This window comes from Nipponia nippon, unplaced genomic scaffold (assembly GCF_047370975.1).
Source record: "Nipponia nippon isolate SJK-2023a ecotype South Korea unplaced genomic scaffold, ASM4737097v1 scaffold_6, whole genome shotgun sequence".
NCBI classification, from domain to species: Eukaryota; Metazoa; Chordata; class Aves; order Pelecaniformes; family Threskiornithidae; genus Nipponia; species Nipponia nippon.
In genome coordinates, this window is record NW_028262380.1 from 77833296 (window position 1) to 77856041 (window position 22746).

A 22746-nucleotide genomic window follows, 5' to 3' on the forward strand; every position below is an offset into this window, starting at 1 on the left:
TGACTTTCTCATAAACATAGCACAATTAGCTATTCTAATTAGTGAATTTGCATCTCAGCTACTTTTCCCATCTGTACCAGATGATGTGGTATGACAGGGCTCAGGCTTTGAGCGCTAGCCCAGCGTTTCTGGTTAGCCAGGGCTTGATTTCAGGAATTCAGCTTTCAAGGTCTACAGGTACATGGATGCAAGATGTGTTAATGGAGTTTTTGGATTTCAAGAATAGAATATACGCTCTTCTTTGTAAACATACATAGCTGATGAGTATTATTTCTATAAAAGGATTGCACTAGAGCAAGGGAAACTTGGAAAGTGTAAAGTATTCCATATTATTTTAGACCATCTTTGCATCTAATGCCAGGTGCAGTTTTAATGTCACTTTCTAGCTACCTTTTTCCTTTAATCATCTACACCCCAGCACAGAAAGGTTTGTTATAGTTTTCCACTTACATGTCAATGGTTTTAATTTTATTCATTGTCATTGTATAATTTTTCATGGAAAGAAAAAAAATCACATCATTGTTTGAAATAATTGTATTCTGCAGCATTCTGCGGCAGTGATACGAGACCCCAGCTTTTCCACTGTTTCTGACATTACATTCCAGGATTATTTTATCAACATTTCAGTCGCTAACATTCAGTCCTATGAGTATACATGCATGATGTATCCTTCATCAGTTGTATCGCACAGTGCTCTTGTTACCCATAAAAAGGAATGCCAAAAATTTAGGATGGGAAGCCTCATTAATTGTTTCATCCCTGCTGCTTTCCTACTATCTATTGCTGCTCAACACATAAGAAAATCATCTCAGGTCAGACCAAAGGTCCAGCTAGCTGAGTAGCAGATGCTTAGGGGGGAAAAAAAGGGTTATTTAGAGATTTATCCTTCCCTTGAGATGCCCTCTTAGGTCCTGGAGTTGAGTCACTCAAGAACCACCTGATGGCATCTACTCACATGCCTTTTCTCTTACTGGAGCAAGTAGATTGAAGGCAGAGTTTATTTCTCTGTGACACTATGCTGCGATTTGTGAAGTCTGTCAATCTTCATGCTACTTCGTCTTCATTAAGTATAATAGCCTGACACGCATTACATGCTCCTGACTGGCGACCAGCTCAGTTTCCACACGAGGCTGATCTGTTGTGGGATTTGGTGTAGGACACCGTTTCTGTTTCCTCTCATCCCTAGTACTGGTATAGTGCTTAACATACACAGGTTTCAGCTGGAACCTCAGCATTCTACAGCAACATAAGTGGTAGCAACACTGCACATCGCATTTCTTAACCAGTGAAAATAACCGCTAACATGGAACTTGGCCTCTTAGCTCTCCACAGTCAGCATCTGCATCTTCTTCCATTGCTCTTCACCTTGACAACACTTCCTTTTACTCTATTTCTTCTTTTTCCCCTTTTTCTGCTGCTGTCAGAGGTAGATACATTGCCAAAAGCTAAATTTTCCTACATAAAATAGGTTTTCTGGGATTTTGGGAGCAGATCTTTGCTTCTGGAATAAAGTAATTTTATTATCATTACCCCTTTACAAAAGAGAGAATGGCACAAAGGGGGTTTAAAGACATTTGAGGCCTACAAAGAAGCTGAGAAGAGCCTACACCTTGTGTTAAGGGTTATGTAGTAGGAACCCAGTAGTCCACCACACTGGATTTACTCGTAAAATGTTTTTTTCATTTAGTTACAGTTTCAGCCTCTCCCTTAAGTACCACTGCTGTGCCTGTCTTCAATAGCCCGGGTTTCTGGATCAAAACTTACTCTTCCTCCTTGAAGGATACTGCTCTTTATTATGTCATTTGTAACAACAGAGCTGTTAGGCTAACGTAAATTTAGTCCAAATTTCACTTCCTTTCACATTCCACTTTTGCTGAAGTGAAGTAGATGAGAAAAATACAGAAACCTCAACAGGAATAATCCTGTCCAGATGGAGGAAACCCAGATGCATTTAGTAGAGCAGCTCTTTGTCAGTCAAAGGAGTCCAAAGGACAGATGTGTTGTTTGTTAATCATTCAGAAAACCCTTGTGATTAGGAACTCCTAGATCTCGAAAAGGCCAGCCAACTAAAAAAGATACACTCTGCTCCAGCACTCATAGTACTCCATTTGGGAGAATAAGAGGATTCCTTGGCCAGAAGTAAGTAAGAACAATGTAAATAAGGTTATTATACATAAAAATCAGAGTGCATGCCCTGGAGGATGGGGAGATTTCAGTTCTATAAATCAGCTAGGAAGATCTGGCAAAGTTCATTCTCCAACTGGCTTGCAAATTTAACAAGACGACTAGTACAGATATTTCTTTAAGAGGCTTAAGGAAAAACAGAGGTAGATTTAAGCCAATGAATTAAAACACCATGAAAGGCAAGTGAAAGCCATTAGTAAAGAACCTGAAAGCAATACACTGTGACCCCCAGAGAGTATCCCCCAACTGTACAGAGTATAAGGGTGGAGGAAAAGCAGAGAGCATCCAACAAGAACTAACACAAATAAAAGCCTAAAGTCATGTGCAATACAGAGAGAGTTCAGCATGTACTGAGTTTTGGCATGGGTGAAAATAAGTGTCTCCATTTTATATAATTCATGTGATACCCTAGGATTTGTAACTCCTGTTGCATTTAATCAACATCATAATTAAAAAACATTTTTATTATTAATAATTATTTGTATTACTTAGGACATGGTCCAAAACCAGGGATTCCAGTTGTTAAACAAAGATACAGCTGCTGCCTCCAAATAAGGACAAATAGATAATACTACAAAAAAAAGAAACTTAGTCAACAGTATGATCAATCATTTCAGCACATCATCTACATACTTGCTTTCAATATTTCTGTAGACCTTATGACAAAGTAGAATTATCAGAGGCTGAAGAACAGCTTTGAAGTGGCTTTGCTAACTCACGGGGAGATCCTTCTAAACATGAAGGACAACTTGAAAGAAGGCACAAGATGCTTATTTGGAAATCCGTGTAACAGGGAAAGATGCTTTTACAGGGAAATCAGTTTGGTAGAAGTAGCAGAGCAGTGATAGAGCGGTGTGGCTCACACGGTACCTGCAGCAGAAGAGAAGAACTGAGCTGTTGAGCCAAGTTGATGGTAAAGCATTCAAGAATGGAAGCTAATGGAGAATGACAAAGATTTCAGTCTGGACTAAAGGAGACAACTGAATGTCCTTGTTGAGAGATAATCCAAAGTTAAGATGCAGAAGGAAAAGAGGAAGAAATCAGGGACACAAAACTCCCACAGAAAAGGAGGAGGGAATTGGAGAGGATCTGCTTGTAAGATGTGCTGAGGGAATAAATAGGGAGGTAGAAGAGAAATCGGGAGAAGACAGAGGCACAGCAGCCAGACCAGACATGATCTCAAGCAGACAAGTGCAGTTGGATGAGTCAAAGGGGATGAGCAGGGACACTGATCAGAGATGCTGCTAACTCTGGATAGAGCTTCAGTCATGCTGAGTTATGAGGCAGCTGCAACAGCCACTAACAAAGACTTGGCTCAAATAAGCACCCTATTTAAGTATTAAGACTCAATGGAACAGAATGGTACTGCACAGCAAAATCATCTCTTTTTCTTGTTATTCTTAGGTATAAGGGCTAAGTACGGAACAGCTTTACGGTCCATCTGTGGGAGAACATAGCAATTGAAATGATATGTGAACAGCAGGACCCTGGTTTGCAAAAAAACATGGGTTGAAAAAATCTTTGTACACAGTTTACTAGTTAATTTTTTTCACTCCAGCTAAGCACTGAGGCCTGGAAATAAACAGGTGAACACACCACTGATTGTGCCATAGGTAAATCCATGAACAAGCCTGGCATCATTTTCTTCTACCCTTTTCTACAGATCAGAGTTAACTATTTACCACAGGTTTTGTCATGTTTATTCTTCATTTCATGGCCTAAAATATTTCCTTAGTAATTCTATAGGTCCAATCAACCAGAATTTGCAGTCTTAGCCATTTATTACATCAAATCCATCTATATATGAAGAGCTTAGAAAGGTATTACAACATTTTATAATTAGTAATACTAATGTTCTCTCATTATGCATACCAAATATCCTGGATAATTATATATTCAGTACATTATTTTCTTGTTTTGATTCTTTAGGATAAGCAAGATTAAAATCTCACTGTCCAGTATGTTCCACTGCTCTACTTATAATCTTCCTATCTCAGTTATGCTGAACTAAGAGTTACTGAAAAAAGAGTAAGGAGACAAAGAAATTCAGATTCTGTCGTTTTCTACTGACAGAGGAAACGACCAACAAAAAATTCCACTTCCACATCAAACACCTTCACCCACACTAGGTCTAAGGGCAGGTTTGTGTTTTACAGCAGTAGTGTTAGCATACTCATGCATGCTCATGAAAAACATACTATTTTTTTTAGCATCAATTTTTCCAGACACAGTTGAGGGTTTTGGATAGAATAACATTTACAGCAGTAGTGTAACACACACACACAAAAAAAAACATCACTGTGTTGATAGTTACAAAATTACATCAGCTAACATGTCACCTGGTTACCTTTCATCATTTTTGAAAACGCAAGAGAGATTTGAAGAGCCATAAACTACATAACAGATTCAAGTTTGCATCTCATGCTTAGCAAATCTGAGACCAGGTTTTGATTCAAGGGAAACTGGGATTTCACACATAAACGTTTGCCCAGAACAAATAAGCGACTTGCCCACAGTCAGGTCTGATGTGGGAGGCCCTCTCCAGAGAACATCATTAATAAACCCAAAATGAACAGAAATATTCTTCCATTTAATTACCCACATTCTGACACTGAGTTTTTATCTAACAAATAATTTAAGTGCAGATTAAGTTTTAAGGAAGGAAGTAAAAATTATTAGGTGTCTGTCAAGAATTATAAAAGAATACAAAATTTTTTATCACGGGACTAATTTCTTGCTAATTCATTTCAACATTTAGGTCCTCATCATTTCAAGCAGAGCCTACAGTAATAGTACATGTTTAAGAAAGAAACTCATGTCAGATAAGTATCATCTGCCAAGAACATACATTTCTTTATATTCTTTAGTATGCAAAGAGAGATTAGATTTCCATGAATTCATTGTTATGTTCTTACTAACAACTGTGGTGGACAGCAAGTAATAACAGAGACAGGCCAGCACAACAGCAAAATACGTGGATGCATTCATTTACATAAACCAGCATTTGGTTATTATTGTTGGTTTTGAGGAGCAGTGTTGCCAGCTGTCACAAAATGCATAAACAGTTCATAATCTGTAATAGTTCCTTAGACAGCTGCAAGACCATAAGGAACCAACCTTTCTTCCTCAAAAGCCTTCATTAAACATGTTATTTAGTTCCAAAATGGACAGCTATTTCAGAAACTATATACCAAAAATACAAAGGAAAAAGTAAATTTCTCTATTAAATCAAATGGTTTTGTAGAGTAGCCCAGCCAGTTAACTCTGGGCATCTTGTCCTAAAAGGAAGCAATCATTAGATTGATACATAGAAAGATACATAGGCCTAGTGTAAATGAAGTAGTTCAGTTTACTTCGGCAGTTTAATTTGTGAAATTAAACTAGGTCAGCTGACTTCACCAGATAAGGGTCTAGTTCTGAGCCGTTTCAAAACTTGTCATTCTTACTAAACGGAAGATTAAGTTAAAGTGAGCCAAGGTGTACCAGTTAGGCAAAGTCTACTGCTCCATAAGGGCAGAAAGCTTAGACTTGGATAAAAACTAAGCAACATTAAACAAACATAAATCTTCACACCCTTCATGACACTGTTGCTCGTGGCCACAGGCCACGTTTCAGCTCCCTCTACTACATTACTTCAGAAGCCGTATAGTTATGACAGTTCGTAAGCATAAAGGACAATTTATGCCAGATGCAGAAAATGGCTTACGGACGAGCAGAGTCCAGGAGAAGACAAAAGCAAGCAAAGCTCTATGTGGCCCAGACATATTTAACAGCAGAAATGGATCAGAACTTAAATTCAGCAGAAAGTGCAGAAACAAAGCAGGTTTCAACCTATGGAATCTACAGAAGGATACAAGGACTGCCCTACTGACTCAGAACCAAGGGCCCATACTGTCCAGTATGCTAACCTAGACAGTCACTAAAAGAGAGCAGGTAAACCTGGCCAGTTTTTATGGCCCACACAGAATCATATAGAATGGCTGAGGTTGGAAGGGGCCTCTTGAGATTATCCTGTCCAACCCCCCTGCTCAAGCAGGGTCACCTAGAGCAGGCTGCCCCGGACCATGTCCGGATGGCTTTTGAATATCTCTAAGGAGGGAGACTCCACAACACCCCAGGCACCTTATTCCAGAGTTTTCCCACTCTCACATTAAAAGAAGTTTTTCTTGTGTTCAGATGGAATCTCGTGCATCTTTATTTGTGCCTACTGCCTCTTGTCCTGTCAGTAGGCACTACTGAGAAGAGTCTGGCTCTATCTTATTTATTTCCTCCCATCAGGTATTTATACAGATTTGTAAGACCCCTGGATCCTTCTCTTCTCCAGGCTAAACAGTTGCAGCCCTCTCATCCTCTCTGCATATAAGAAACGCTCCAGTCCCTTAAACATCTTTGTAGCCTTTCACTGGACGTGCTCTAGTAAGTCCACGTAGAGACATGGACTGGGGAGCCCAGAATGGGACCCAGCACTCCAGATGTGTCTCAACAGTGCTGAGTAGCAGGGACCTCACCTGCTGGCAATACTCTGCCTACATATTTCTGCAATGCAAGCGTGGCATTTTTCTACCTAAGCAACCTAAGCGCTGCAGACTTGAAAAATCTCGCTGTTCCAGCCTCTCCTGCACAGTCTCCATTAAGACATGGAATAAGTGTTTTGTTGGCGCTTTTAATGGTCAAAGTAATCACTAAATCCAATCCTATGCTTTCTACCCTTTTGACAGCTTTCAGTCTATAAGGGGACTTTTTCAGCAATCACATGACGACTTATGTGTTTTTAATAAACTTTGGTATGAAAGGTGGTCAAAAGCTTATTGAAAATCCTGTATGAAAATCCAGTACGTCCACTAGATCCACTTCAACCATGTGCTTTTTTACACCCCAGAGAACTTCAACAAACTAAAAAGTCAGGATTTCCCTTTAAAGATGCCATGCTAACCTTAGCCAAACAGACTGCTTTCCATGCATCCAGAAATCTCTTTTTTTTATTACAGTCTCCCATCTTGCCAGGGAAGAAAGTCGGACTCGGTGGTCTGTAATGCCTAGGATCCCATATAGTGCACTCTCCTAAGCAGGATTTACAGTGGCAATGCACAGTCCCCTGGCAGTTACTCTTTGCTACATCGTGACAGGTCATAAAACTACACCACCAACTCTGTACTTTCACATCATCTATTGGTCATGCACTGATTTTCTAACATTAAATCTACGACACAAGAATATAGTTCACTTTTTTCACATCCTGTTTTTTTCCAAATTTGCCACTATGTCAGAATTAAAGCATCAGCACAAATATGTTTCTTTAAGGATCTACACCACATCAGTGCTATCTGTATGGTACCTGTGCACCGATTATTGACACTGTGTGGCAACTCCTTGTTACTACATAAGGATCAAAAAAAGACCACATACTCAATACTATATATTATGCAAGCTAAAATGCTCACTTCCCTGAATCATGCTGCTATGCTTGTTTAGCATTACAGTTCTAAAAGTTTAAAAGTGGTTTAGAGAAGCTCAGTTTTATGGCGTCTTACTTTAAATGCCTTAAGAAAAATAATTTTCAGAATTGCTGCGTACTTTTGCTCTGAAAATCAAGACTTTTTAAGAGTTGTGGGTTTCCAACCAGATAAAACTCAACTTAAAGCACTTATTATCACTCACGAGGTCACGGCTGAAGGAAAAGCTACTTTCCAGAACCCCTCTAGTTTCCTGTCTTCTCATAACTATATTATGCGGCAAATGAAGGCCCCTAACAGTCATGGCATGAAAAAACAGCAAACACAGGAAGATCATAGAAATATTCAGACTATGCAACAGAGCTGTTCAGAGTTGCTGGTTTTCCTTTGCAAGAGCTTGTGCAAACATTCTGTTCAATTTCATATCTGTGGGAGTTTGCATCCCCCACATCTAATTTTCAGATACAAACTCACACAAACCCTTATTCCCATAATAAACATCCCCAGCTACATCTCACCTAAATTTTCCACGGTGCTGAGTTTAATAAAAGCTGGATTTAGCACCATTTTTTTGGACAAGACTTGTTAAAAGGTTTCTGATAAAAAAATACCCTTTTTTTCATCTGCACTAAGAGAGGCATGGAATTTGATGCCTTATGACACTCTGCACTACAATAGTTCTAAAAAAAGATTAACTTGAATATAAAACACTGTTCACACTAATGCCTTCTATGTGTTGTATCAAATGAAATAGTTACGGTAAAATACAACACAGTGTTCAAAAAGATTTTGTTTCCATGAACAAATTCTAGTTTCTGGCCAATATGCATCAAAACAAATTTATCTGCAATGTCCATCCATCAGTACTGTGCCACATTTGACAGTTTTTCTTACAGCAGTAGATACTCTTCAAATACTTGAATGAAGCCAAAGTTTATAGGTGCTAACGTTCAGTTTTCAAATAATTATAACTGTACTAAAGGTTAGGGTTTAGCATTGTTACTTGTTAACAACATCCTATCACACTTGTGATCCAACCAAAGTAATCAGTCACCAAAGTAATGTGAAAACTATGAGTATCTTGCTCTTTCAAAATTATCCTTAGTATAGCGCAGTGCAGGGAAAAAAAAAAAGAGGAAAAGTTTTCTAGTATTATTATGAAATTGAAAGGCCCTTTTCCTTTGTTACGAGTACTTTAGAAGAGCTTATTTATGAAAGTATGCACATCGCAGAAAACAGTGTTTCATGACAAGTATCACTGCTGAACGACTTGGTTTACTCACATTTGAACAACACGTTCTCTCTGGAGCTATAGCTCCTAGCTTTTCAGCTTTCTAAGTACAGTAGGAAACACTATATTGTGTTTCTTTCATCAGAGACTTTGATAACGGAGCTCTATCATGCTTCCTTGCTGGAGTTTGCATTGCCTTAGGCTGATATAGAAGGCCATCTGGAAATTACAGCTGATTAATTAGCTGTGAGCCTGCGATGTGAAGAGAGCAGATGGAAGAACACAGTACTTGATTGCTCCCTGCCCTGCAAGAGCTACCAGTCCAATACCCGATCCACATCAAGGTCCCAGCCTCTTTCCACGAAGATTTAGAAAGATTCAGGTAAGTCTGCCACAGTAATTGTCTTTCCTCAACTGCTTTTTCTCCCAGCTCTGTTCACTGGAGATACCAATGCTGACAAAGACAATGTCTAAAAACCATGAGGGAAGGGAGCTGACAACAGAGTGTTTTCAGCAGAAATCCTGCCTTGCAATCCACAGAACATAGGCAAAACCAGCTTGGTTTTACTTTTACCACTCCTAGATGTATTCCCAAATGGAAAAGCTGTGGTATTATAAACGTAAATTTTGTCTAATAGAACAAAGGCATTTGAGAATCCTCCTGGCCCCTGTATATATATACCAGATTCACTTGCACACATCACACATACACTCCTATTTACTGCCCATGATTTTCTGGCCAGAGATATCGAAGCCCTTTACCAATATCCTGGTGTTCTAAGTATCATAAGTACTAAAAAGCAGTTTTAGACTGAGAAGGAGGGGAAAGCTATTCAGCTTTATCTCCCTACTGAGCCTTCCACTTGCCCTCTCTCTATACACTTTAAATGGGAAGGGCAAGATGACATGAACATCAAGTTATTCTTCCATATTTCTGAGAACAAAGACTTCCTCTCTAATGCTTTGGATTGCTATCCTTGTGGTCAGTTTGAGTTTACAAAGTCCAGAGAGCTAGCTGATCCCTTTAGCCTAACAGTTGCGTGACTAATGTTAATAAAAGTAATATGAGAAAGACTAGAGATTTAAAAAAAAAAAAAAACACACACACAAAAAACCAACATACCACTCTATTTTTCATTCTCCGCTTTAGGAAGTGAGAAGGTCTAAAGACTAATAGAGCACATAATAGGAATGGTAAAGATATTATTGCTCTTGATAAGGTAATTACATTTTGGAGCTGCAGTCATGAACCACCACATTATACAAGGTCTTATGCAATCACAGAGGAATATCTGATATAAGCACCTCAGCAAAGTAGGAGACAGAGACTATTTATTCCATTTAGAGTTATAGCTATGTATGAACTGCAAGTAATCAAGCAGCTCATCATTTCTTACTGGATGCAATACAACATTGTCATAGATATCCTAGTGAAGTCAAAGTTAGCTTACAAAACACATTTATGCAAAAAGCAAATTATTCTGTCATTCTCTCCTTACTATTTTGTCAGCTACTTTTACTTGAAAATTAAGACAGATAAGCAAAGAGGTATCATCTTTGATTAATAGCTTTTTCTGCACAAACAGTATCATAGCATACCAGCTTAAATTTAAGTCTTACTTCTTTCAAACTTATCACTGATGAAATATATGTGTATGAGCATCACTGAAAACTGCACTTTAACAGGTTTTCCAAGAAACCTGGTCATAACTAATGATTTAAGATTAACTTAAGATCAAGAACATCAAATGCTTGCCAGAAGACGGTTGGTAAGAGAGGGATGCAGAATTATAGCACATTTACAATTCATGTTGAGACGGAATTTAAGACAGAAATTCTTCAATAAACATGTTTACAAATATTTCATTGTACTTGGATTTAAATGATATTTTGGTCTAGATTAAAATATAAGGCTCAGTATTTGTTCATCAAATCCTTTTTCTCTCTTTACGTTACTTAAGAGCCCATGTTTTGAAACACTGAACTCCTGACCAGAGACAGAAAAAAAGCTACCTGATGTCCACTCCAAAAAATCCTTCCTTCCACACTGAAATCCGAAAACAGAGTCAACCTCTGCCTATTTTACTCTGGCATACCTGCTGACATCGGACTTGCCACTTTCAACTTGTCAAACAGCCCACTGACTAGCTATATTAAACTAAATTATCAATATTCCAGGAGCAGCCCAAAGGAAAGAAAAACCAGTGTATCTGATTTGAAAAACCTTTCCAGCTCATCATTATTTTCCAAATGGATAAGTCTGAATATCTTTTTCTTTTTTTCCCAGTAGGATAAACTACATATGGACTCAAATATGAGTCCATACATTAAAGCACTTCAGCTCTTTTCTTGTCCATAACAAGGGGAGAAGTTTAAGGCTCCTGATGTTAGTTAACAGTAATATACACATATGCAGAACCTTGTTTACCTTTCCCTCCTATTCTTCTTTCCTCTTATTCCTTCTCTAAACCATTTCAGTGCCCGTGTCTTGACATATTGAACTCCACAGGTTAGGCTGCTTTTGATTTGTGAGGAGAGTTACAATAGTTAATTACAGAGCACGGTCTTCTGTGACTCAAACATTTTGCATTTATAGGCTCTTGATATAGTCCAGAGCAAAAAGCTAACCCATATTTAATTTGTCCAACACGTTTCTGGTTAAAGTTCCATCAAATGGGTGACTGGAATCCCTCCGATTCAGCTGGAAAAGTCACTTTGAAGGAGGCGTTTATTAGCAACATTTGCCTCAGCCACAACAGGAGGCCCTGAGGGCCTGGGGAAAATCAGCGGTTGCTTATAATAGTCAAAACCAGCTAGTCCCCACAGGATAAAGTATCAATAATAGATTAGATATTATTATTTGGAATTGATTTTACAGCGGGTATAAAATTAAAGAAAATGAGGCCGTTTCTTTAGGCAGCAAAGGTCTGTGCTTTGAAACGCCCTCTAGCCTGACCCCCGCAGCCCCAGCCCCAGGAAGCTTGGGGAGGCTGCAGCAGGACTTGCCTCCCAGCCAGCGCGCCCAGTGCTGCACAGCTGCTCCGCATAGAGCATGATTAACATAGCTGAAGGCCCACAGCACTTAGCACAATTAAATCACCAGGCTGTAGCTCATTCCTCCAGCATGACAGGAAAAAGGCGCAAAACCCAGATGCCTTTGCTTTCTTCTATCTTTATGTTTGCTGGAGCGATTTTTGTGAGTGTTTAATCCTCTCTGCAGCCCAACATTCACACGAAAATTTAATGTGCATGTGGTTTTGACTGAAAAACTCCCAAGCCAGAATATCATTAGCTCATGGTCTTTTCAAGTGATATATTCAGTAGTTAATTCTGAGGGTTTTCTACATTAAAATGAGAAACATTTTCAGCAGTATTGTGAAGGAATGTGTTGGGCAGCCTGTAACTACGAATATTTCTCTTTTCTTGCAAACGGACACTCTGGAACACCTCTACAGAGACAGCCACAAATTCCTTTAGCACAAGGAGCACTGTCAGACTCCTTCATCTAGAGGAAAAGATATTCTGTAGTTTTTTACAGTATGTTACTCTTGAGGTCTTCTATAGCGTTTTACTGTCTGTACTGTCCTGAACGAGGAGACAGCTTAGTAAGAGAGTCCTGCCATAGCAGACAGACTGTATTACTATTGTAAATGTGATAAAATTACTCTTTGCAGAAGACAGCAAAGACCATCCTTAATCTGTGGAATAAGAATGACCTTACTGAATAGCTGCATTAAACAAAAATGTTAATACATTCTCTCTCTTTAGTGTCCCAGCCAGGCGTGGTAACCGAAAGTTCCTCTTGTTGTTCAAGCCAACAATTATCCTTTCCTGGTTATTTTTCTGTCCCTAGAAAATTTAATGGATACTGTTCTCAAAAGCATTAATGTTCAAATGTTTCATGGAACTTAAGCTCCTCATTGACAAACACCTCTAAAATTTAGCCTAAGCTTAAGTCTTGAAATGCTATAGGCACTTAGGAGCTGAAGTCTCAGTGAAACCCTGATACTCACAACTCCTTTCTGAAAACAGACTAGCTCATAAATCACTGAACATTTTGTCAAAAAAAAAAAAAAAAAGCGCTACATTTTTGCCCTGTTGTAATCAGGTATAAATCCACTAGTCCAATTGGACTTATTCCCAGCAATATCAGGTCTAAGTTTCACCAACCCTATGTAAAACCTTGAATGGACAAAATTTATTTTCAATCCTGTCTTTTGAGGTAGTTGTGTGGATTTTCTTTTTTTAATTTTATTTTATTTTCCATCTTTATTTCCTTCTCTTTGCCTCCTTTATACTCTCCTTTTACATTCTTCTCTTTTGTCCGTGTTTCTATCTCCATTCAGTGCTTCTTCACTGCCCCTTTTTCTTGAGACTTCAAAAATGATTTTTAAGCATGTTAAAACCAGGGAAGTAGGACCAAGTCTCATGATGAACACAGTATTCTGAAAGAAACCAGACTGTATCTAGAAAAGGTTGCAAGTGACTTTTTTTTCCCAGGTTTATGGCTTTACCAGTCTCAAAAGGTCCTCCGGGTCTGAAGGTGGAGACCATAGTGCTCTTGATAGAGAAGGTATAAAGTGCATGGCCTTAGTAAAGAATATTTGTTCTGTCCACACCAAAAATGCATTAGCCACAAACATTTCTTCTACACCAGTCAATGCATTGCCTTTTTCTCAAGGGAATCAAAGAAACATTTGCATACAGGAGGTGTTTAAATAGATGTTAACAGAACACTACAGTTACTGATTGGGGCCTGTGAGCACCACACCCCAGTGCAAAGTTGATGATGTCTGACAGCCCTGCATCAGCCCATCACCCAGCTCTGTCCTGAGCTTTCACACATGAGGTGGCTGGATCCAACCAAGAGCGGAGAAAAGCAGAGAACTCTCTTTTCATGCCTAATTTGGGAGTCCCAGGGATAAGAATGCTAATACAAAGTCTTCGTCATCCAGCCCTATTTCACAGACCTTGATGTGGCCTTTCTTCTCACACTATGTTTGCTTAAGGAAAAAGTGTGCCCTTTACTTTCTCTATTTGTGAGTTGCAAATTAATTGTTAAATTTTTGTGGTAAATGCGTTCTTATTCAGTAGCAGGGACTGTTCTTAGTCTGTTGATACCTTACGTGTGTCTTACATTCACCCTCATTCTCTTCCCTAAGCTGTCATTGGACTATGAATCCCAGAGCTTATGGGACCTTGGTAAATTCTCCTCACTGTCAGGGTTAAGCAAACTTTGAGAAAGCAGTGCTGGTGCAAATACACATCTGACTTCAATGCTCAGCTGGGATGGGAGCTGGAAGTAAAAAATGGCTAGTTTCACAATTACAATACAAGTATCCTTCTCTCACCGTATACAGAAAGCAACAAAAAAACCTGTCCCAACTTGCTCCTTCGCTCTCCATTATCAGTGCATGTCCTCTACATTACAGCAAAAGAAACAGCCCTTATGGGACCATGATTTGATTTACATCATCACATAACCAATACATTACATAGTTATTGGAGATGATTTTTGCTGTGTCCTTGGTGCAGTGCTTTCTGATGAAGTGTGCACAAAACACACATCTGGTCTATGAAGCTATGGAAACATTGTGTGAACCATATGGTAAGGGCTGATGAAAAAAGAGACCAGTGAAACCTTCAAACCTGAATACATTTGCCAGAGTTGGGGGTCCGATGCTGGTAATAGCCAGTACCAAGCTGGGATAATGTAATTAAAAATGTGTGATGTTACATGGGTCCAAACATAGCAGGAGATTCCAGTCTGAAACCTAACGTGAAATGCAGAACTTCATTAGGTGAAGCTTCTAACAATCATCTAACACTTCTAAAAAATAGCTTATCAATACAGCCCATAACAGTGTGAAACTGTAAGTTTCCATGTCACAAAAAGGACCAATTTAAACAGATTTTGCCACTCTTGTGAAAAGAAGCTGCTAGGTTTCTACCTGGGATTAGGACGTCTGACTAACAAATCTTTGAAAATGTATTTCATTTTCATAGATACCTTTGAAGTATAGCTTCGTAGCCAATTTTACACTTAAGTATCTCTAAATATGATATGAATCATTTTTCAACTAAGCTACTAGTCTAGCTAGTTATATTAAAATAGTTTGAAGAATTTTGGCTGTTTGGATTTGTGCTGAAGGAGATAAACCAATAACAACTTTTGATTATGTAAAATCAGTGTCTTCAGGTGGCTTTAAAACTGTTATTTTTGATTATTGATGCCAAGACACAGGCAAACCTTTTCAAGTTTTCAGTTTGATTTCATATTTATGATTATTTTATTTTTATTTTTTAAATAGGAGCAGGTAGCAGTGCTGGGTTCTGGTATTAATTACACATGGAAACAGAAAACGAAGTAAACCTGGTAGCATTTTAAGAATCCAGCTATTGTGAATTCATCTGGAATTCATTGAGCTACCCTTGGCTGTAATGAATTCATGCTGTATTAGTAGTAACATCACATGTATGCTAATAGATGTTCTACTGAGATCAGTATTATTTAATTGACTCAAAGGATTAGTTTAAGATCAATTTTCTTTTAACTATATTTTTAACATAGCTTTCCACTGAAGCACAGCTTCCCACAAGACAGAAAGAAGACATCAGAAGAAAAACACACATAAGAAAAAACACAGAATCTGACATTTTTGTCTCCTTAGGAAAGATACAAAAGCCATTAGAATCATATAGTCTGTCCCCCATGTAAACAAATACATTGTGTTTATTTATAAAGTAATTTTCTCTGTGGGAAACAAAATATTCAGCTCTACAAAAGTGAACATATGCAGATTCAAGAGAGGTGTTAAGATGCATCTAAGTAAAAGTGATACTTCTTACTTAAACTGAAAAAATGATGCAAATAATCTATTCATAAAGAAGTACTGAGCAGCAGCATCTGCACATTTCTGCTTTGTCAGGCATGCTAAATAGGAGAACACAAACAACATGCGGAAGATTTCATTGGTACCAGTTGCACGACTGGGATATGGTAAGTAATGGAAAAACAATAGCTTGGACAATTCGGGCTGGAAAGGGCAGATGTTCTTAACTGTTTGCTCTGTCTTGTGAACTATACCAGAAACACCCAATGTGACTGGTGTTACCCCTTTTCAGCTTAGGTCCTGTTCACCAAGAAGTTTATATTTCATTCCTGAGTTAGCTGGCTAACAGGCTGGTCAGACATCAAGGCTCAGATCCATTTAATATTATCAATCAGCGCTTCTAAGACTGACGAGAAAAAACAAACAGGTCTCCCCAAGTCTACTGGTTCAGCATCACTGAATAAAGTATAAAAAGTGAAAATAAAGAACTGGTAAGCTCACTGCTTCTCACGTTTTTATGCCAGCCTCAGCAATGTCATGAGTCAATTCCTATGCCAAAGGAACAGTGGAATGCAACCACAGACAAGGAAACAAACGTGTCTAGAAAGAGGCCTTGTCTCCTAACCAGCCAACAGCCAACTAACTGAATGTGCAGGTACACAATTAAAAGCATATGACTGAGAATTTTGTTGAAAAAATCTTGCAATTCCAACTCATATCTCTACTTACTCTCTTCCTCTAGAGATCCTGGAGGGGAAAAAAAAAAAGGTAACTCTGTTTTCCCTGTACTTTGAAGATAGCCTGGCTTTCTTCATTTTTTCTTAAAAAAAAAAAAAAAAGAAACCACTGCAGGGAACGGGGCGGGGGGGAAGAGATAAATAGGGGATACCTGGTTTGGACAATTCTACTTTTCTCAGATAGTATATTCCAGGTGGACAACAAGCCTTAGAAATCATCAACATTTCTTACGTCAAACAGCTGCACTTTTTAATCCTTTTATTTCAGATTATTCTTCCCACCTGAATCTATCAATCAGTAGCAGAAAGAGTTCTTAGCAGAGTTTAGGGCTGTGGTCATAAAATAAACAGTCTGAAGACCTAAATCAGAATTTAGAAGAGCTGCTTTCTTAGGAAGCAAGATTTACACGTTCATGTATCATGTGTGTTCATCTGTCTGAGCCATTCCTCTCAATAACTTTAAAGCTCTGCCAGCCCCCTTCCAACAGATTTATCAAAACAGCAGAGGTCTCAAAAGATCTTAAAGTTCTACAGTTTTCAGGAATGGGGAGAAAACTTACTAACACCCATGTGGGAAAGGAATGATGTCTCTCAGTCCTTAGTAGACATCAGAGAATTCACACAGGAGGGTATTATGAACGGCCTAAATGCAGAAAAAGGTTAAGGAGGTTTGCAGCTTAGCAGACCTCAGTGAATCTATTTCCAAGCCATTCTCTTTGTCCTATGGATTTTCTAGAATCCTCTTCAATTCCGCACGTCTCATTTCTCTTTCCTCCATTCAGATTACCTGGCAATGCTTCCAAGGATGTGGTTCTTACTACTTCAGTATCATCTCTTTCACAGTGACTTTACTTTTAATAATCGTAAGGTATAGCAACATATAGCAACTTAAAACTTCCCACTACGCAAATTCAACAACAGCTTTTGTTCCTGTAGGTCACCTATCTACTGCTCTAAAGTTATGTTTGTGTGGACCCTTTAATCAGCTTCCAAACTCAAAAAAAACGTATTCAGGCCATCTGTGCCTATGGGACATGTGGCCTACCCCAAGTCTGACAAACAATACTGAAAGTGAAATGGACAGAAATGGGACAAACAGGAGGAAAGACGCACAGACAGTAAGAAGGAGGAGAGGCAAATGTGAATCCAGGCTTGTCTCTGTCCTCTTCAGAAATAAGACAGCAGAAAACCTCTTTTTTTCTTGTTTGCAAAATTAGCTATCTGATGGAGGCAATACTTTGTACTAATCTATTTTTCACTTGCAGTTACCTCAAATACCAAGGTATTGGCATCTCTTTACATTTTCAGCATTCCTCAGTGCTTGTCTCAACAAACATTCACAACTATCCTTCTGTTGTGGTCCAAACTGTACTCTGGATTCCAGTGCATGACCAGGAAGTTCCACTCCCTCCCTGGCATTATTATGAAAATGCTTGCATTTAAGGGAAGTATCACAGCAACAAATGGTGTGGCTTTACACTAATCATCTACTACATTTCTGCATACAGGAATCTGCAAAAAAGCTCAACAGGGAGGTCTGCCGAGTCTCCCCTGGGATAGCCTTTGTGTAAGAAAGGGTACTTTGGAAGTTAATTAGAGACAATCTGGTTTTTATACTGAGTTTAAAAAAGCCAATTAGAGTTAATGGGAATTCAAATGATTCTCATTCAGATTTGTTTGATATGGTTACTATTATAATTCAGTTTTCCATAGCAAAACAGCAAAATGGACATTAAAAGTGATTGAACAGTGAAAGAATCCCACTTGCTGGAATTCAATTTTCTTACAGCAGACTTATCCCTTGTGTAAGAGTTGTGAAGGCACTGGAGATTAATTAAACAGCATAGGAAAGATATACTGAACATATGGACGCAACAGAACTGCACAACTTGCTAACACTTACCAAACAAATCATTCACACAGGGAAAGGAGACCTCCTTTGTGGAGCACACTGCCTCATAGCATGTGTGAAAAAGACCCTTGTTACAGCGCCCTCCTCAAGCACACCCAACAGCGAGGAAACAGCAACAGTCTCCCTTTGAAGACAAATACACACACTCAGGAGATTAACTGAACAACTGAACTAGAAGGAGCAGAAATTATGTAGCGGCCATCAACCAAATGATATAACTAGGTTTCCAAATAGTACAGCACTTTGATCACAAAAGAAAGGCTACACTGTGCAGCAGGGAACAGTGAAGAGATCCTTGAACCAAGCCTAACACATTCCTGTGCTTCAACAAAGGGTCACGCAGTACTATTACCTCTGAACCCCAGCTGCAACTGGATCCAGAACAGATCCCCAAGTCTATTTTAGGACAGGTATCTGCTTTTGTTTCTAAACCAGCTATTAGCATGCAGGGAAAAGAGGCCGTGCATACTGTGGGTAGCTAGGTCAGGGCTAGGAATAAGACTTGAGTAACACTGGCAGGAAGTGGGACTTCATAATCTTCTGATTCTCCCCATTCCCTCCTTGATGAAGTACCTCCTGATGGACAAAATTTCCTGTAACTTTTCACAGGACATACAAGAACAAACTCAGACTATTGATTATGCCTGTGCATTGTAATATTGTACTTTCCTTTGACTGCACTCTTGAGCCAGAATCATACACTTCAATTGTGTGACCTCTGTTCTAATAATACCAACACCAAACACTCCCTTCAGGGTTCTAGAAACACCAGCCTCAGCATTTACTAGACAGTGCTGACCTCCCTCACACACTCATGGAATGACTGGTTTTTTATAACTCTTGGTTATAACTATTTCCATCAAATGCAGACCCAAAATACTGGTAATCGTGACTTAACTTTCAACTTTAGTCCTCAGTTAGCAACGGCAAGACCAGCTGGTGCTTTAATGAAAGCGGCACATGATGCCATCTACCATATTCCAATGTGCAAATAAATGCTCAGTGGATACGAATTTTTGTCATTTTAGGGAAAAACATAAGAATGTTTTCCATGAAAATGTCACTTCAAAAGTGCTAATTTCATGTAAACATGGATTAAAAAAAAAAAAATTAGCAACTTGGAATTCATTGAATATGCAGCAGTCAAATGAAAGCTGTGGCCTGCTTGTATAGGGGAAGAATCAAAAGCCAAAGACGTTCAACGTGGCACTTCACCCAGAACAGCACATGAAACTGTTTTTTCACAAAACAGTTTGCACTGCACCAGAATATTTTTTGAAGCAATTCTAAAAACAAAACAGTAACTCATGAAAAATTAAACAATTAGACTCATCCTTGTGCACGTAGGTAATTTCATTAACATTCACTATAGCATGGGATGTTTTAGTCTTAACACTTACTTTATAAGACTGTGCTCTGCATTAATAAAAACTCAAGCTTGAGGCTCTTCCTATCTGAATGCTTCTATTCCTGTTCCCCCTTTCAGCATTAATAGCCAGATTTACCAATGAGCTGATCTCCTCTAGGATAAAATACACTGAGACAAGCTGAACACAAAAGGGGAAAAAAAACTCTTCTCTGCAGCAAATACATAATGCAGCTTTTATAGGGTTCATTGTAAACAAGCAGGCTGATGGGCTAGGCTTGTTTACTGAGAAAAAGCTGCTGTTTCAATCATTTGTAAAGAGAAACTATACGAACACCAGAATAATTTATTGGGGGGGGGGGGGGGGCAGGGACAGACATCAAAAAAGCATTTGCTAAAGCATCCAGTTTAGATAACTTATTTAAAAGTGAGAGAAGTATCACGTTACAAGTATTCTCTGTTCTTTTTACTTCTTGTGAGTTACTGAGAGACATCTGGCTTCATAGGTATTGTGCCAAAGCCTGATCCCATTTACATGAACGTAAATGTGGTGTAACTATACCGGTTTCATTGTTTAACTGAGCTTGCCTTGCTGAACATTCCCATAAGGGAGAAATGAGATATTAAGCATCATTCCTGAACATATTCTGATGTGGGTTTTGTCATGTCACGATTAGGGCTGAAAGCTTTCACTTCTTAATAATCACATGCAATGTTATGTTGGCTGTGTTAACTTACACAAGCGTTTAGGAGAAAGAAGAAGCTTAGAGACAGAAGATGGTCAAGCCCAATACCCCACTATCAGACACCCAGTCACATACTCCATTATACAACCAGTTAGGAATCTTGCCACTACTGAGACACCTGAAAGCTGAGGAGTTCTGTTTGGTGTTTTGTTTTCTTGGACAGAAGCAACCAAAGATGTCTTCACTTTACAAAGATGCCAAACTTCGTTGCTAACCTTCCTACCACCAGGTGCTGAAAGCAGCAGAACCACTGTACTGTCACTGACAAAGAAGAGGTCACTGAGCCTCTCTCTGAAGAAAAAAGTAAAACAGATGCATCTGGCAGGCTTAACTCTTCCGCAGATCCCTGAGGTTTCCCCTGTTCTGCCAAATTTCATGAGAAAATGAAGAGACTCCATGTCTTTCTATGGTGCGTAGGTGACTGATGGGGCTGCGAACTGTTTAACACTAACAAGAGACAAAGGAGATGGCTCAGTCCTAGAGCCTTTGTACCCAAAGCCCATAAGATGCCTATAGTGCACAATGCCCAAAGAAAGAAACTGCAATGCTTGTAGAAATGAGGAAACACAAAATTAAAAAGACCCAACTAATTTACTAAGATTTTGAGGCTTCCTCCCTAGAGAAAAAACTATTCTGTAAAGCTCTTTATCCAGAGCTTTAGCGTAACATTTTCATTAATGGCCTGGATGATGTAGTTCAACAAGGAGATGTGCAATAGTCCTGCACTTGTGGAAGAGCAAAATAAACCCCCTGCACCAGGACATGCTGGGGGCCAACTAGCTTGAAAGCAGCTTTGCAGAAAAGGATCTGGACACCCGGTTGAACATGCAGACTGGAGCATCTCTGCTATGAGGAAAGGCTGAGAGAGCTGGGACTGTTTAGCCTAGAGAAGAATTCCATCCTTGGAGATATTCAAAAGCCATCTGGACATGGCCCTGGAAATTCTGCTCTAGGTAACCCTGCTAGAGCAGGGGAGTTGGACAAGATGACCTCCAGAGGTCCCTTCCAACCTCCACCATTCTGTGACTCTCTATTTCCTTGAAACTGCTAGAAATAACATGTTATGAATAAGTACATGTTGAATTACATGTGTAACCTTTTCACTTCTATTACCTGCAAAAAGCATCACAGAAAAAGGAAACCAAATCCACCAGAGCAAGTATATAGATATACATTTAAAAACCGTGTCTGAGACAGAATAATACAAAAGCATATAACACAGTAAATACAAATGAGGAATATTTGAAACTTGACTTATTTGTGACTATTTCACTGCCATACACCATGTAAATTTACGCCTTTCCTGGTTCCTTACATTATTCAGAACTTTCCATTTTCCTCAGATATAGACAAATTCTGATGATTTATAAAATCTGCCAGCAAGCTGTTGCCAATTTTAGTATACACATGATTTAGACCTGTTTTTAGTTTAATTGACATTTTGCTTATTTAAAACACAAAAATTGGCAACTGAGGAAAAAACACTCACTTTTAACAGGATCATGGAAATATTAGCAACAGCAGTCCATAAATCACTAAAAATGATTTTTAGATTCCCAGAGAATGAACAGTCAGTATGTCAAACAGAATGGAGGTTTGATGAGGAAGGAGCATTTTTTTCTGGGAACAATTATTTTGCTTCACAAAAATGAGTCCAGTTATAAAGGGCAGTCCTATTCTAACAAAAGCATGGTTTCTAGTGTTCTACTTAATAATATGGTAAACAAAACATAAGAAAATTCATTCTCAAGCATATAAATAAGTAGCAGCACCTTTATCAAATACAAGAAAAGACTGGCTCCATAAAATCTCACCTTAATGCTGTTAAAGATACTGATAATTCCACGCCACAAATCTCAAGAGGAAATAAGGAGGACATGCAGTTCTAATGCCATACTCCCATATCCTTCTCCTCTGCTCAAAGAGAATGAGAATAGGGCTGCAACCAGAAAAAGAAGAGGGGAAAAAAGGGTCATGACAGGGTTGAGTAGGGACTGATACTGCCTAAGGAACATCATGAGTTATTTAACACAATACTCTCTATAGAAAAGCTGAGGTAGCACTACATAGGTCAGCATTTTGTTTCAGACTAATACATGCTAGCTTTTATCCAAATCCGGCCATAGCAACTTGTGGTCATTATTCATTAATACATGAGTCAGGAGCTGTTTGTGAATTAGAATGTAATCAAGTTTTCCAAAATGCTTTTAAAATCACATCAAGAATTGAATTGTGAACGTGCAAAGCGTGTCACTGCCTTCTCAGAAGGTCTGCAAAGGCAAGC

At 38.8% G+C, this 22746-nt stretch overlaps 1 long non-coding RNA gene across 3 annotated transcripts in view; it reads right to left on the minus strand.

The window, feature by feature from the left end:
- Positions 1-22746, minus strand: part of LOC148051590 (uncharacterized) — a 134996-nt gene that overhangs the window by 101639 nt on the left and 10611 nt on the right. For all 3 annotated transcript variants that reach the window (XR_015699591.1, XR_015699593.1, XR_015699592.1), the window contains exon 3: positions 22277-22401. This is a non-coding gene — a long non-coding RNA (uncharacterized LOC148051590). The remainder of the gene's footprint in view (positions 1-22276; positions 22402-22746) is intronic.